Genomic DNA, 17504 nt, shown 5'->3' on the forward strand with positions numbered 1-17504 from the left:
TGTCCAGCTCAGTATTTAAAAGAAATTGATGCCAGGATAGAGTTACCAGTTGCAAAGGTAGTATTTGTGATCTATATTCCCCCCATCCCCTGAGGATACATAGGGACAAGAGTTATTTACCCATGATCAAATGGTGGAGTGGACTCAATGGGCCAAATAGCCTAATTCTAATAGAACATAGAACATAGAAAAATACAGCGCAGTACAGGCCCTTCGGCCCTCGATGTTGTGCCGACCAAAGCCTACCTAACCTACACTAGCCCAATAACCTCCATATGCTTATCCAATGCCCGCTTAAATGACCATAAAGAGGGAGAGTCCACCACTGCTACTGGCAGGGCATTCCATGAACTCACAACCCGCTGAGTAAAGAATCTACCCCTAACATCTGTCCTATACCTACCTCCCCTTAATTTAAAGCTGTGTCCCCTAGTAACAGCTGACTCCATTAGCGGAAAAAGGTTCTCACTGTCAACCCTATCTAAACCCCTAATCATCTTGTAAATCAGCTCTCATTCTGATGCTCTTATGGAAAATAAGTTATAATAGATAGTGAAATTAGATGCTATTACCAGGACATTGGTTAGGCCACTTTTGGAATACTGCAATTCTGGTCTCCCTGCTATAGAAAAAGTATTGTGATACTTGGAAGGGTTCAGAAAAGACTTACAAAAATATTGCCAGGGTTGGAGGGTTTGAACTATAGTGAGAGGCTGAATAGGGTTGGGCTATTTTCCCCGGAGCATTGGAGGCTGAGGGGTAACCTTCTAAAATCAAGAAGGGCATGGAGAGGCTAAGGCCTTTTTCCAGGGAAACTGAAAGGAACAGGTTTAAGGTGAGAGGGAAAGGATTTAAAAGGCACCAAAGGGGCAACTTTTTCACGCAGAAGGTTTTTAGATTAAATTAGATTCCCTACAGTGTGGAAACAGGCCCTTCAGCCCAACAAAAGGTGTTGCATGTGTGGAATGAACTGCCAGAGGAAGTGATGGAGACAGGTACAATTGCAACATTTAAAAGGCATCCAAATGGGTATATGAATAAGAAGGTTTTCGAGGGATATGGACCAAACGCTGGCAAATGGAACGAGATGACTTGAGGATACCTGGTCAGCAAGGAAAGGTTGGATGAAAGGGTCTGTTTCCATGCTGGACATCTCGTGACTTTATGAAGAGGAGACCTATGAGAGTGGGGCAAGGGGCATTCACCCCGTGCAGAGTTCAATGGTAGACATTGATCCCTTGGAATTTGTAACCACAAAAATACTGCTGTGATCCCACTTGAGGTCCTGACCCTTTAGCCCTGGGGCTAGATTATACTTTCAAATGCCTGAACCATGGACTTGAACTCACAACTCCTTGACTCAGCAGTGAGTGTCACTGAGTGAGACTGAGCAACAAGTGCACCCTCACTCATTCGGCTGTTTCTGGTGGGGGTTGTTGGAGTCTACACTGTTGTGTGATTATAAGTGCTGGAACATGAACCAAGTCAGACATTTTCCACTCTTTCCCTATCCTCTTCTTCCAAAGGCCTGGCGACTGTTCTAAAAATATCAGTTAGGAAGATAGATTGAGGAATTTGAGACTTATCTCCTTGGAGAAAACAAGGCTAACAGCAGATCGGATAAACTATTCTTAAATTTTGAGAGATTGGGATAATCGGGAGAAAATGGTAAGATTTTGGATTTACATATTACTGTGACATGTACTCAAGTACAGGAGTACAGAGAAAAGTGTACCATGTTGCCACACACAGCACCATCTTAGGTACCAAGGTACCCAGACACAAAAAACTCAGGTACAAAGTGATAAAAGAAACGGAGTTATACCACTTTTTAAGAAAGGTGGGAGAGAGAAAGCAGGAAATTATAGACCAGTTAGTCTGACCTCAGTGGTAGGAAAGATGCTGGAGTCTATTATAAAGGATGAAATTATGACACATCTGGATAGTAGTAACAGGATAGGTCAGAGTCAGCATGGATTTTTGAAGGTGAAATCATGCTTGACTAATCTTCTGGAAATTTTTGAGGATGTAACTCTGAAGATGGACAAGGGAGATCCAGTAGATGTAGTGGACCTGGACTTTCAGAAAGCTTTTGATAAAGTTCCACATAGGAGGTTAGTGAGTAAACTTAGGGCGCATGGTATTGGGGGCAAAGTACTAGATTGGATTGAAAATTGGTTGGCTGATAGGAAACAAAGGGTAGTGATAAACGGTTGAAAATGTGTTGCTGGTTAAAGCACAGCAGGTCAGGCAGCATCCAAGGATTAGGAAATTCGACGTTTCGGGCATAAGCCCTTCGTGATTCGGGCATAAGCCCATCCCCATTCCTGATGAAGGGCTTATGCCCGAAACGTCGAATTTCCTATTCCTTGGATGCTGCCTGACCTGCTGTGCTTTAACCAGCAACACATTTTCAACTGTGATCTCCAGCATCTGCAGACCTCATATTTTACCTGTAGTGATAAACGGCTCCATTTCGGAATGGCAGGCAGTGACCAGTGGGGTACCACAAGGTTCCGTGCTGGGACCGCAGCTTTTTACAATATATGTTAATGATATAGAAGATGGTATCAGCAATAACATTAGCAAATTTGCTGATGATACAAAGCCGGGTGGCAGGGTGAAATGTGATGAGGATGTTAGGAGATTACAGGGTGACCTGGACAAGTTAGGTGAGTGGGCAGATGCATGGCAGATGCAGTTTAATGTGGATAAATGTATGGTTATCCACTTTGGTGGCAAGAACAGGAAGGCAGATTACAACCTCAATGGAATTAATTTAGGTAAAGGGGCAGTACAGAGAGATCTGGGTGAAGGCAAGCATGCAGGTACAGCAGATAGTGAAGAAGGCTAATAGCATGCTGGCCTTCATAACAAGAGGGATTGAGTATAGAAGCAAAGAGGTGCTTCTGCAGTGGTACAGGGCCCTGGTGAGACCACACCTGGAGTACTGTGTGCAGTTCTGGTCTCCAAATTTGAGGAAAGACATTCTGCCTATTGAGGAAGTGCAGCGTAGGTTCACAAGGTCAATTCCTGGAATGGACGGATTACCTTACACTGAAAGACTGAAGCGTCTGGGCTTGTATACCCTTGAGTTTAGAAGACTGAGAGGGGATATGATTGAGACATATAAGATTATAAAAGGATTGGACACTCTGGCAGCAGGAAACATGTTTCCGCTGATGGGTGAGTGCCGAACCAGAGGACACAGCTTAAAAATACGGGGTAGACCATTTAGGACAGAGATGAGGAGAAACTTCTTCACCCAGAGAGTGGTGGCTGTGTGGAATGCTCTGCCCCAGAGGGCAGTGGAGGCCCAATCTCTGGATTCATTTAAGAAAGAGTTGGATAGAGCTCTCAAGGATAGTGGAATCAAGGATTATGGAGATAAGGCAGGAAGCGGATACTGATTAGGAATGATCAGCCATGATCATATTGAGTGGCGGTGTAGGCTCGAAGGGCTGAATGGCCTACTTCTGCACCTACTGTCTATTGTGTATTGTCATTAAAATCATAGAATAAGAAAAGTAAAGAAATAAGCCAATAATTAACATTAAAGTCTTTCTTAATTTAAACTAGAAACATAAAGGAGTTAAATTAAAAGTTCAGCAGTCTTTAATGAGTCCTCTGCTTAGCTTGTTCGCTGGGAGACCTCAGCTGCTTGTTCTCGATGATGCCACAGATACCGGGGGGCCTCTGTCACCGCTCGCTCTTCCCCCCCTGGGCTGTGATGTCATCGTGGCTACCGTTGCTGAAGCTGCACCCCACCCGATCTCCAATTCCGCCCCACCCCAGTGCTTCTGGAACATTCCCAGGCAGGACACCAAGAGACCGGGCTGAGAGACTGCCACAAGCCATTGAGAGGCTGCACTGGGACACTGCTATGAGCCACAAGAGACTGGGCCAAGAGACCGGGCTGAGAGATCGGGCTGAGAGACCAGGCTGAGACACCACCACGAGCCACAAGAGAGTGGGCCGAGAGACTGGGATAAAACACTGCCACAAGCCATGAAAAGAACAGACTGAGGCACTGGCATGAACCATGAGAAACCAGGGCCGAGAGACTAGGCTGAGACACCATCACGAGCCATAAGAGACCAGGTTTAGAGATAGCCTGAGAGACCATTATGAGCCACTGAGACACCGGGCTGAGAGACTGGGCTGAGAGACTGGGCCGAGAGACTGGACTGAGAGACTGGGCCGAGAGACTGGGCCGAGAGAGCACTACGAGCCGCTGAAAGACTGAGTCGAGACACTGCCATGACCCACGACAGACCAGGCCGAGAGACCGGGCCGAGAGACCGGGCTGAGAGAAGGTCCGAGAGGCTGGTCTGAGAGACCGGGCCGAGAGACCGGGCTGAGAGACTGGTCTGAGAGACCGGGCAGAGAGACCGGGCTGAGAGAAGGTCCGAGAGACTGGACTGAGAGACTGGTCTGAGAGACCAGGCCGAGAGACCGGGCTGAGAGAAGGTCCGAGAGACTGGACTGAGAGACTGGTCTGAGAGACCGGGCTGAGAGACTGGACTGAGAGAAGGTCCGAGAGACTGGTCTGAGAGACCGGGCCGAGAGACCAGGCTGAGAGACCGGGCCGAGAGATGGGGCTGAGACACTAGACTGAGAGACTGGGCCGAGAGACTGGTACGAGAGACCGGGCTGAGAGAAGGTCCGAGAGACTGGACTGAGAGACCACTACGAGCCGCTGAAAGACCAAGTCGAGACACTACCATGAGCCATGACAGACCAGGCCGAGAGACCGGACTGAGAGACCGGACTGAGACACTGACGTGCTGCTAAGAAACTGGAAAGAAACATCAAGAGTGAGAGAAAAAAAATGGGGCTAAAGAAGAGACAGAAACGGTTGGAGGGGAAGAGCTCCAGCTGAACCGTCCTACTCTGCCACCATCTTGAAAAGCATGTCTCACCTGGGAGAGAATCAAGAACAAGGGGGCATGGGTTGAGAATAAGGGTTGGTGATGATTCGGCACGGCACATTCGCCGCCGCCAATTAGCCACTGCTGGTTCGCCACCAGCGTTTCTTCACTGTTTGATCCCTGGAGAACTATTCCGCACCGGAAATATATATATGTACTGATTGTTTTCCCTCCCGCCTGTTCTTTCATACTTCTCGGTCCCCTTTATTTATACAACAACATAGTACAGATTGATAAAAACGAGATGAAATAAATATGATTTTATTGGTTTATACATAAAAACGAGTTACAAACACTTGTGGTGACGAACCGTCCTCGGCTGTGAAAGGGCAGTGGCTAATCCGCGCCGGTGAATGGTCCCATCCCGGGAAATAATTAGTAGAAGAGGCAAAGAGATATGAGGAGTAATATTTACTTGCAGGTATTTAGTGTCTGGAATTCTGCTGGATGCCAATTTGATCCTGGCTTTCAAAAGGAAATTAGGTGGTTATTTGAAAAGAAGAATGTGCAGGGTCATGGGGAAAAAGCAGGAGAAAGGCAGTAACGAGAGATGCTGTAGAGATCTGCGTACGTCGGTCATTTGGTCAATGGCCTGTCTCTCCTGCCCTAGATTTCCTGCAATTCAACCACTTTGGTATTATCATGGTTGTGGGTATGTTCGCTGAGCTGGGAAGTTGATTTGCAGATGTTTCGTTCCCCTGTCTAGGTGCCATCTTCAGGGTTTTGGAGCCTCCTGTGAAGTGCTGCTGTTATGAGTCTTCTCGAGTTTACGCAAATCTGGAACTTCAATGTTAGGGCAGAGGGTGCCATCTAATGGCTGTTGCATAGAACGGCACCATGACCAAACTGAATGATCAGAATTAACTCAGATCATTCAGATTCCTGCTCGGTTCCATTCTAATTTTCTCTTTAACCTTGTCATTTAACACCTCTTATTTGCTTGCATTACCAGCTCATCGGTACATAATCTTGACTCATTAATACACAGTTTCTCATTCTCCCATATGTTGGATAAAGACTAGATGGTGACAATTCCTGATGTAAAGATCAGAGTGGGTACCTTGCCCCCAACACCAACGTTCCTCCAGGGGCTCTGTCTTGAACAACAATCCCCATGATATCAGCATATGCTTCCACGTAGGCTTGAACCAGACACAGAGCACATCATAGAATCCCTACAGTGTAGGGAGAGGCCCATCAGCCCATCATGTCTGCACTGACCTTCTGCAGAGCACTCCACCTCGACCCAGTCCCCTACTCTACCCCCATAACCCCACATTTACCATGGTTAATCCGCCTAACCTTCACATCCCTGGACACAATTTATCTGCACGTCTTTGGACTGTGTGAGGAAACCAGGCCACACAGAACATGCGAATTCTACATAACCAGTCAGCAAGGCTGGAATTGAACCTGGGTCCCTAGTGCTGTGAGGCAGTAGTGCTAACCACTGAGTCACCGTGGCACCCACACCACAGCCTTTAAATAGCACCAATGACCTTTGACTCAGACGTCCAATGTGCTCTCCATTGTGTCACACAGCCACATTGCGACACTTTCAAGTCACACTGAATACAGCTCTGTACGTTAATGCTGCAGTACGGAGTGTACTGACACTTTACGTTACAATGCTGCTGCCAGGCTACACAGGGACAGGCCCCAGTACGTTCTCCAGAGCAGGGTGCACCTTGACACCTTTCGCGTGCTCTCTTACTTTCTGCTGGATTGGATGCTCGCAGCAGCTTACCTTGCCTTGCCTCCTTTGCACTTTGCCTTAGCTTTAGGCCTCGCAGTCCTGACGTCTTTGCCTTGCTGTTTGGCTCAGACACCACACTAGGCAGCTCGTTGTGGTCATCATCAATGAGCAGTCACACATCGTGCCTGGCACTGCGCCACGTCGCACACTCACACACTCACACACTGTTCCTATGTGCAGCAGCTGACATGCAAGCACTCTGCCCGCATCCAACCAGATGGACATGGTCCAGTGACCAAGGGGAGTAGTCCCTCAGTCAAGCAAAAGGTGAGTGAGGCAACCTTTAGTCAGGGGACCTGGCACAGTAAGCTTCCAACATCCAGGGGCTGGGGCATAGTCAATCATTCACTTGAGGGTGATCGGAATCAAGGGGAGGTGTGGGTGTGGGGAGCTGGGGGAAGGCGGGGTCTCTGTATCATTACATGGACCACGGTCAGTCCTGCAGTTCCACTCAAACAGCCTACGGAGTGACCGAAGGTAAGCCGGAGAAGAGTATTGAGTTCAGTCAGAGGACCCACTGTCACCCATCAGTCAGGGCCGATCAGGGTGTCAGCCAAGGTCAGTCCTTGGGGGTCAGCTCACTGAACATCAAGGAGGGTTTATCTTTTAGCTTGCCTTTTTGGTCCATAACTGCTGAGGGAGGCAAGTGGTACCGTCACTGGATTGTTAATCCAAAGACCCAGGTAATATTCTGGGGACCTGTGTTCCAATTCTGCTATGGCCGATGATAGAATTTGAACTCAATAAAACGCAATTCTGGAATTAATAGTCTAATGATGACCATGAACCAATTGTCAGGAGAAACCCAGGTGGTTTACTAATGTCCTTCAGGGAAAGAAACTGCCGTCCTTATCCTAAAATGTCAAGGGAAGTAGGTGCAGGGCCACACATTGGTGAGGCTGGGACAATGGCGAGAGCACAATGTTGCTTCCAGTTCAATATTTAATGGAGAGGTGGCATGTTGGAATATTTATGGGTTGGTGGTGGCATGTGTGAATATTGACAGTGGGGTGGTGTTTGTGAACGTTTACAGAATTTATGTGTAGGAACATTTACAGTGGGATGGTGTGTATTAATATTTATACAGGAGAGTGACCAGTGTTTGAATATATTCAGGGTTATGTATGTTTATATTTATAGGGCTAGTCTGTGTGCAAATATTTGGATGGTTTGTGCATGTAATCTACAAGGCTTGTGTGTATGTGTGTGTATGATAATTTTCAGGGTTTGTGTGTGTGTGCGTGTATGATAATTTACAGGGTTTGTGTGAAATTCACAGGGTTTGTGTTTGCGCGTGTGTGCGTGAATATTTACAAGGTGTGTGTGTGAATGTGTATGAGAATATTTTCCAGGGTTTGTGTAATATTTACAGGTTTGTGTGTGCGTGTGAACATTTACAAGGTTAGTTTGTGTGTATAAGAATATTTACAAGGATTGTGTATGTATGTGTGAATATTTATAGGTTTTATGTGCATGTGTATCTGTGTGTGTGTGGGTGTGTGTGTCTGTGTGTGTGTCTGTGTATGCATGTGTGTGTCTGTGTGTGTGCGTGTTTGTCTGTTTGTGTGTGTGTGTGTTTGTGTATGTGTGTGTGTCTGTGTGTGTGCGTCTATGTTTGTCTGTGTGTGTCTATGTATGTGCATGTGTGTCTGTGTGTATGCGTATGTGTGTGTCTGTGTGCGTGCGTGTGTGTCTGTTTGTGTGTGTGTGTGTGTGTGCGTGAGTGTGTGTGTGTGTGTTTATTTTGCGGAGATTGTTTTCCAGAACATGAAAGGACCTGCTGCTGAAATGCCCACACTAAGTTTCATTTTCCTGTTTGACTTTGCCGGAATGGAAACTGAAACTAAAGTTGAATCTTTGCTGTGAGTTCATTTTCCAAGGTGTGGTTAAGGCATTACATCGTTGTTGAAAACAAATCTCTTCAGTACCTTGCTGTATGTCAGTGGTCGAGTTTGTTTCACACTGGTGGTGTTTTTGTTTGATATTTGAATTGTTTTGGGAGAGACCACATCAGATCTCTTGGTGAGAACTGTCTGTGGTTCCTGTTTTAAGAACTGCGTGGAATACAAATTGAATCTTTTAGACATAACCAGCAGGACACTTTGAGGGGTGAGTATTCGGGTATAATCTTTGTATGAGATTTCATGAGGCTTCACTGGAGATCCATGTGAAAATCTCAGGGGATTTGGGGGAATGGCTGATGGCTTAATGTGACAGAGCAGTCTTGGTCCATTTCATTCAGACCATAGAGTCATAGAGATATCCAACGTGGATACAGACTCTTCAGTCCAATTCATCCATGCTGACCAGATATCCTAACCCAATCTTGTCCCTTTTGCCAGCACTTGGCACATATCCCTCAAAACCCTTCCTATTCATCCACCCATCCAGACACCTTTTAAATGTTGTAATTGTACCAGCCTCCACCACTTCCTCTGACAGCTCATTCCATACACACACCACCCTATGCATGAAAAAGTTGCCCCTTAGGTCTCTTTTATATCTTTCCCCTCTCACCCTAAACCTATGCCCTCTAGTTCTGCACTCCCCCACCCCAGGAAGAGACTTTGTCTATTTGTCCCATCCATGCCCCTCTATAAATCTCTATGAGGTCACCCCTCAGCTCCGATGGTCCAGAGAAAACAGCCCCAGCCTGTTCAGCCTCTCCGTATAGCTCAAATTTTCTGATCTTGGCAACATTCTCGTAAATCTTTTCTGAACCCTTTCAAGTTTCACAACATCTTTCCGATAGGAAGGAGACCAAAATTGCACACAATATTCCAACAGTGGTCTAACCAGTGTCCTGTACAGCTGCAACATGACCTCCCAACTCCTGTACCCAATACTCTGACCAATAAAGGAAAGCCTACCAAACGCCACCTTCACTATCCTATCTACCTGCGACTCCACTTTCAAGGAGCTATGAACCTGCACTCCAAGGTCTCTTTGTTCAGAAACACTCCCTAGGACCTTACCATTAAATGTATAAGTCCTGCTAAGATTTGCTTTCCCAAAATACAGCACCTCGCAATTATCTGAATTAAACTCCATCTGCCACTCCTCAGCCCATTGGCCCATCTGATCAAGATCCTGTTATAATCTGAGGTAACCTTCTTCGTTGTCCACTACACCTCCAATTTTAGTATTATCTTCAACTTTACTTACTATACTTCTTATGCTCGCATCCAAATCATTTATATAAATGATGAAAAGTAATGGATCCGGCACTGATCCTTGTGGCACTCCATTGGTCCCAGGCCACCAGTCTGAAAAAAAGCCCTCCACCACCACCCTCTGTCTTCTACCTTTGAGCCAGTTCTATATCCAAATGGCTAGTTCTCCTTACATTCCATGAGATCTAACCTTGCTAATCAGTCTCCCACGGGGAACCTTGTCGAATGCCTTACTGAAGTCCATAGAGATCACATCTACCACTCTGTCCTCATCAATCTTCTTTGTTAGTTCTTCAAAAAACTCAATCAAGTTTGTGAGACATGATTTCCTATGCACAAAGCCATGTTGACTATCCCTAATCAGTCCTTGCCTTTCCAAATACATGTACATTCTGTCCCTCAGGATTCCCTCCAACAACTTGCCCACCACTGAGGTCAGGCTCACCGGTCTATGGTCCCTGGCTTGTCCTTACCACTTTTCTTAAATATTGGTACCACATTAGGCAATCTCCAGACTTCTGGCACCTCACCTGTGACTATCGATGATACAAATATTTCAGCAAATAGCCAGACAATCATTTTCCCAGCTTCCCATAGAGTTCCAGGGAACATCTGATCAGATCCTGGGGATTTATCTACTTTTATTCATTTCAAGACATTCAACACTTCCTCCTCTGTAATATGGACATTTTTCAAAATGTCACCATCTATTTCACTACATTCTAGGCCTTCCATGTCCTTTCCCACAATAAACACTGATGAAAAATATTCATTTAGTATCTCCCCCATTTCCTGGGGCTCCATGCAAAGGCTGCCTTGCTGATCTTTGAGGGGCCCTATTCTCTCCCTAGTTACCCTTTTATCCTTAATGTATTTGTAAAAACCTTTTGGATTCTCCTTAGTTCTATTTTCCAAAGCTATCTCATGCCCCCCTTTGCCTTCCTGATTTCCCTCTTAAGTATATGCCTACTGCCTTTATACTCTCCTAAGGATTCACTCGATCTATCCTGTCAATACCTTACATATGCTTCCTTCTTTTCCTTAACCAAACCCCCAATTTCTTTAGTCTTCCAGCATTCCCTATACCTACCAGCCTTTCCTTTCACCCTAACGGGAATATAATTTCTCTGGACTCTCATTATCTCATTTCTGAAGGCTTTCCATTTTCTAGTCGTCCCTTTACCTGCGAAAATCAGCTTTTGAAAGTTTTTGCCTAATACCGTCAAAATTGGCCTTTCTCTAATTTAGAGCTTCAACTTTTATATCTGTTCTATCATTTTCCATCACTCTTTTAAAACTAACGGAATTATGCTTTCTGGCCCCAAAGTGCTCTCCCACAGACACCTCAGTAACCTGTCCTGCTTTATTTCCCAAGAGTAGGTCAAGCTTTGCACCTTCTCTAAAAGGCACAACCACATACTGAGTCAGAAAGTTTTCTTGTACATGCTTAATAAATTCCTCTCCATCTAAACCCTCAACACTATGGCAGTCCCAGTCTATGTTTGTAAAACTAAAATCCCTGATCATTACCACCCTATTATTCTTACAGATAACAGATCTCCTTACAAATGTGTTTCTCAGTTTCCCACTGACTATTAGGGGATCTTTAACACAATCCCAATAAGGAGATCATCCCTTTCTTACTTCTCAGTTCCACCCAAATAACTTCCCTGGATCTATTTCCGGGAATATTCTCCTTCTGTACAGCTGTAATGCTATCCCTTATCAAAAATGCTACTCCCCCTCCTCTCTTGCCTCCCTTTCTATCCTTCTTGTAGCATTTGTATCCGGGAACATTAAGCTGCCAGTCCTGCCCATCCCTGAGCCATGTTTCTGTAATTGCTATGTTATCCTAGTCCTATATTCCTAACCATGCCCTGAGTTCACCTGCCTTCCCTGTTAGGCCCCTTGCCTTGAAATAAATGCAGTTAATTTACTAGTTCCATCTTGTCCCTGCCTGCCCTGACTGTTTGACTCGCTTCTATTCTCAAGTGTACCAGTCTCAGATTGATCTCTTTCCTCACTATCTCCCTGGGTCCCCACCACCCCGGGTCCCACCGCACCTCCCCCCCCCCACCTTACTAGCTTAAGTCCTCCTGAGCAGATCTCCCTGCCAGCATATTAGTCCCCTTCCAAAGCAATGCAACAGCATATAAACATAGAACATAGAACATAGAAAAATACAGCGCAGTACAGGCCCTTTGGCCCTCGATGTTGCGCCAACCAAATCCTACCTAACCTACACTAGCCCAATAACTTCCATATGCCTATCCAATGCCTGCTTAAATGACCATAAAGAGGGAGAGTTCACCACTGTTACTGGCAGGGCATTCCATGAACTCACAACCCGCTGCGTAAAGAATCTACCCCTAACATCTGTCCTATACCTACCACCCCTTAATTTAAAGCTGTGTCCCCTAGTAACAGCTGACTCTATTAGCGGTAAAAGGTTCTCAGTGTCTACCCTATCTAAACCTCTAATCATCTTATACACCTTTATCAAATCTCCCCTAAACCTTCTTTTCTCCAATGAGAACAGGCCCAAGTGCCTCAGCCTTTCCTCATACGATCTTCCTACCATGCCAGGCAACATCCTGGTAAACCTCCTCTGCACTCGTTCCAATGCCTCCACATCCTTCCTATAGTATGGCGACCAAAACTGCACACAATACTCCAGATGAGGCCGCACCAGAGTCTTATACAACTGCAACATGACCTCAGGACTCCGGAACTCAATTCCTCTACCAATAAAGCCCAGTACACCATATGCCTTCCTCACAGCACTATTTACCTGGGTGGCAACTTTCAGAGATCTGTGTACATGGACACCAAGATCCCTCTGCTCATCCACACTACCAAGTAGCCTACCATTAGCCCAGTAATCCATCTCCTTGTTACTCCTACCAAAGTGAATGACTTCACACTTAGCTAAATTGAATTCCATCTGCCACCTTTCTGCCCAGCTCTGCAACCTATCTATATCCCGCTGTAACCTGCCACATCCTTCTTCACTGTCCACAACTCCACCGACCTTTGTGTCATCCGCAAACTTGCTCACCCAGCTTTCAAGCCCCTCCTCTAGATCATTTATAAAGATGACAAACAGCAACGGTCCCAAAACAGATCCCTGTGGTACACCACTAGTAACTGCACTCCAAGATGAACATAGTCCATTAACTACTACCCTCTGTCTCCTTCCAGCCAGCCAATTCCTAATCCAAACCTCTAATGCACCCTCAATGCCATACCTCCGTAGTTTTTGCATTAGCCTACCATGGGGTACCTTATCGAACGCCTTGCTAAAATCCATATACACCACATCTATTGCTTTACCCTCATCCACCTCCTTAGTCACCTTCTCAAAGAACTCAATAAGGTTTGTGAGGCACGACCTGCCCCTCGCAAAACCATGCTGACTATCCTTGATCACATTATTCCTATCCAGATGTTCATAAATCTTATCCCTTACAATTCTCTCTAAGACTTTGCCCACAACAGAAGTGAGACTCACTGGCCTATAGTTACTCGGGCTGTCCCTACTCCCCTTCTTGAACAAGGGGACCACATTCGCTATCCTCCAGTCTTCTGGTACTATTCCCGTTGACAATGACGACATAAACATCAAGGCCAAGTAAGCAGTAATTGCTGCTCCTGGAATTTGAGGAAATCATCTCCATCACCTAAAATACCTCAAAAAAGGAGCAGCCTGTGACAGCTAGAAATTCTTCCATCTTGGATTCCCAGAATCCTGTCTCTGTGATATGGAGGTGTCAGTGATGGACTGGAGAGGACAACATGAAAAATCACACAACACCAGAATTTATAGTAAAATGTCTGAATAGCAATCTAGGCTTGTTCAACATGTCACTTCAGTTGTATGGCAGTTTTGATCTTTTACTATAAAGTCTGTGTCCTGTGATCCTGCCCCACTAGCCACCTGGCGAAGGAGCAGCGCTCCGAAAGTTTTGTACATCCAAATAAACCTATTGGTCAATAACCTGGTGTTGTGTGATTTTTAACATTTCATCATATTAATGGGTAGGACCTGGCTGTGGCTGGGCCAGTATCAATTGCCTGATCCTGTTGCCTTTGAGAAGATAGTGGTGGCCTTCTTGAATTGCTAGTGTCCATGTGCTGTAGGTACTAAGGTGGAAAAACTTGTAATGTTGATTAGCTTAACTCTTACTGAAATGTATCCCCAAGATTGGGAAGGTTGGGAGGCTTGATGGCGTATGCATTATTGACGTTGTCCTGAGTACAGAAAAGGAGTTGGGATGTCATGTTGTGACTGTAGAGGAAATTGGTTAGGCCATTTTTGGAATACTGCATTCAATTCTAGTCTCCCAGGAAAGATATTATTAGACTTGAAAGGATTCAGAAAAGATTTACAAGCATGTTACTAGGGTTGGACGGTTTGATGTCTATAGAGGGGCTGGATCAGGTGGGGCTATTTTTGTTGGAACATCGGAGGCCGAGAGGTGACCTTAAAGAAGTTTATAAAATCATGAGGGGCATGGATGAGGTGAATAGCAAAGATCTTTTTCCCAGGGTAGGGGAGTCCAGAACTTGAGGACATAAGCTTAAGGTGAGAGGGGAAAGATTTATCAGGGACCTAGAGGGCAATATTTTCACACAGAGGGCGGTGCGTGTATGGAATCACATCAAAGAGATGTACGGAATGAAAACCAACCCTTTAGTCCAACTTGTCCATGCAGACCAGATATCCTAAATTAATCTAGCCCCATTTATCAGCATTTCGCCCATATCCTTCTAAACCCTTCTTATTTATATACTCATCCAGGTGCCTTTCAAATGTTGCAACTGTACCAGTCTCCATCACTTCCTCTGGGAGCTCATTCCATACACGTTTCACCCTCTGCGAGAACATATTGTCCCATAGGTCCCTTTTAAGTCTTTCCCCTCTCACCCTAAACCTATGCCCTCTAGCTTTGGACTCCCCCACCTAAGAAAGAAAAAGCTTTGCTATTAACTGAATCTATGTCTGTTCTGATTTTATAAATCTCTATAAGGTTAAGAAGGCACAACAGCACCTCTTCTTCCTCAGGCGACTCAGGAAATTTGGCCTGTCCACAAGGACCCTTACCAACTTCTACAGATGCACCATTGAATGCGTACTGTCCAGGTGCATAACAGCCTGGAATAGCAACTGCTCTGCCCAGAACCTTAAGAAACTACAGAAGGTTGCGTGCACAGCCCAGACCATCACACAAGCCAACCTCCCATCCATGAGCATTTCTCATTGCCACTGAATGGCTGCCAACATCATCAAAACCGCTCCCACCCTGGCAATGATCTCCTACAACTTCTCCCATCAGACAGAAGATACAGAAGCTTGAACACACAGACCAACCGGTTGAAGAACAGCTTCTTTGCTGCTGTTATTAGCCTGCTGAATGAACCTGTTGCAAATGTATTGCTGGTCAAAGCACAGCAGGCCAGGCAGCATCTCAGGAATAGAGAATTCGACGTTTCGAGCATAAGCCCTTCATCAGGAATGAGAGAGAGTAGCCAAGCAGGCTAAGATAAAAGGTAGGGAGGAGGGACTAGGGGGAGGGGCGATGGAGGTGGGATAGGTGGAAGGAGGTCAAGGTGAGGGTGATAGGCCGGAGTGGGGTGGGGGCGGAGAGGTCAGGAAGAGGATTGCAGGTTAGGAGGGCGGTGCTGAGTTGAGGGAACTGACTGAGACAAGGTGGGGGGAGGGGAAATGAGGAAACTGGAGAAATCTGAATTCATACCTTGTGGTTGGAGGGTTCCCAGGCGGAAGATGAGGCGCTCCTCCTCCAGCCGTCGTGTTGTTATGATCTGCCGGTGGAGGAGTCCAAGGACCTGCATGTCCTCGGTGGAGTGGGAGGGAGAGTTAAAGTGTTGAGCCACGGGGTGATTGGGTTGGTTGGTTCGGGCGGACCGGAGGTGTTCTCTGAAGCGTTCCGCAAGTAAGCGGCCTGTCTCACCAATATAGAGGAGGCCACATCGGGTGCAGCGGATGCAATAGATGATGTGTGTGGAGGTACAGGTGAACTTGTGGTGGATATGGAATGAACCTCTCTAACTCAAAACAATGTTGAACTTGTTCATGTAGATCTTGCCTCATACACGTCCTGTGCAGTGTAACCTGTATGCCTCACTCTGGCCAAGTATTCTTCACACTATGATCTGTATGTCCTTGGCTTATTATGATCTGCCCGTACTTAATCACAAACAAAGCTTTTCACTGGAGTTAGGTACACGTGACAAGAAATGAAATCAATCAATCAATCAAATTGTTGGACTGGAAACGCACAAAATGAACGCAAATCTTTCTTAGCTTTTGTATGCACTGGGAATCGAAACTAGGCAGAAATTGAATTGCCGTGAATTTTGCCTGTTATGTACCAGTTCCTGTATCTGTCAGGCATTCGGGAGGCTGGGGAGGTTTTCCATTGGAAAATTCATCATTATATTCAATTGGAACTCCCCTCATTTTGATTTTGCAAGAACATTGTATCATTGCTGACATGAGTGTGTCTTTTGCTGATGATGCCTGAACATAGTTGATGAAGGTTTGGGGATGATTTTGAAAAGATCTTTGTTCCTGGGGTGTGTGGGGAATGCAGGCAGGGTGTTCATGAGACACCTCCTTAAACCAGTGGATTTCTCTGTATGAACCTGCCAGCAAAGTTACAACAGGTACAGAACCTGAGGATATTGGTCTTGTGATAATAAGGACTCATTGATGTCTTTAAGTCAGGCTGGTGATTGCCTGAGGATTAGAGCTGGGTGTGAGCTATCATTCAATAGGATGAACAATTCAGGAGGCAGAGATTATTAAAGCACCCATGGGATGGAAGGGTAAGGGAGAGGGGAGGGTTTATCATTAATGAAAGTAGAGAATGACTTGAGGACACTGGGAACACCATAGATACTATACTCCATCTACACTTCTCACTGCCTCAGAAAGACAGCTAACATCATCAAAGACCCTCCTCCCTGGTTATAAACTCTGCCAACCTCTTCCATTGGGCAGAAGATACAAAAGTTTAAACACAGATACCAATAGCTTCAACAACCGCTTGTTCCCCGCAGTTATTAGATTTACGAATGGAGCGCTCAACTTTTAAAGTTAATGTCGACCTCACTCTTTGTGCACCTTCTCTACAGCCATAATATTATATTCCTCGCTCTGGTCTATTATCTTAATGCCTTATGTGTGGTGTGACCTGTCTGTTTTGTCTGCACGCAAAACAGAACTTTGCACTGTTCCTAGGTACAACTATAACATTAAGCATCTGGATGGGTATGTGAATAGGAAGGATTTTGAGGAATTTGTGCCAAATGCTGGCAAATAGGACTAGAATAATTTATGATTGGAGGAGCTGGTGTTGGACTGGGGTGTACAAAGTTAAAAATCACACCGCACCAGATTATAGTCCAACAGGTTTTTTTGGAAGCACTAGCTTTCGGAGCGCTGCTCCTTTATCAGATGGTTTCCACAACCTTGTGATGCGTGATTTTTAGCCAGATTAATTTAGGATGTCTGGTAGGCATGGACCAAGTTGGACCAAAAGATCTGTTTCCATGGTATACAACTCTTTGACTCTATGTTGGGCAAACCCTGGAACGCCTGGAACGCACATAAGAACAAGG

The sequence above is a fragment of the Hemiscyllium ocellatum genome, chromosome 9 (genome assembly GCF_020745735.1).
Source record: "Hemiscyllium ocellatum isolate sHemOce1 chromosome 9, sHemOce1.pat.X.cur, whole genome shotgun sequence".
NCBI lineage: Eukaryota > Metazoa > Chordata > Chondrichthyes > Orectolobiformes > Hemiscylliidae > Hemiscyllium > Hemiscyllium ocellatum.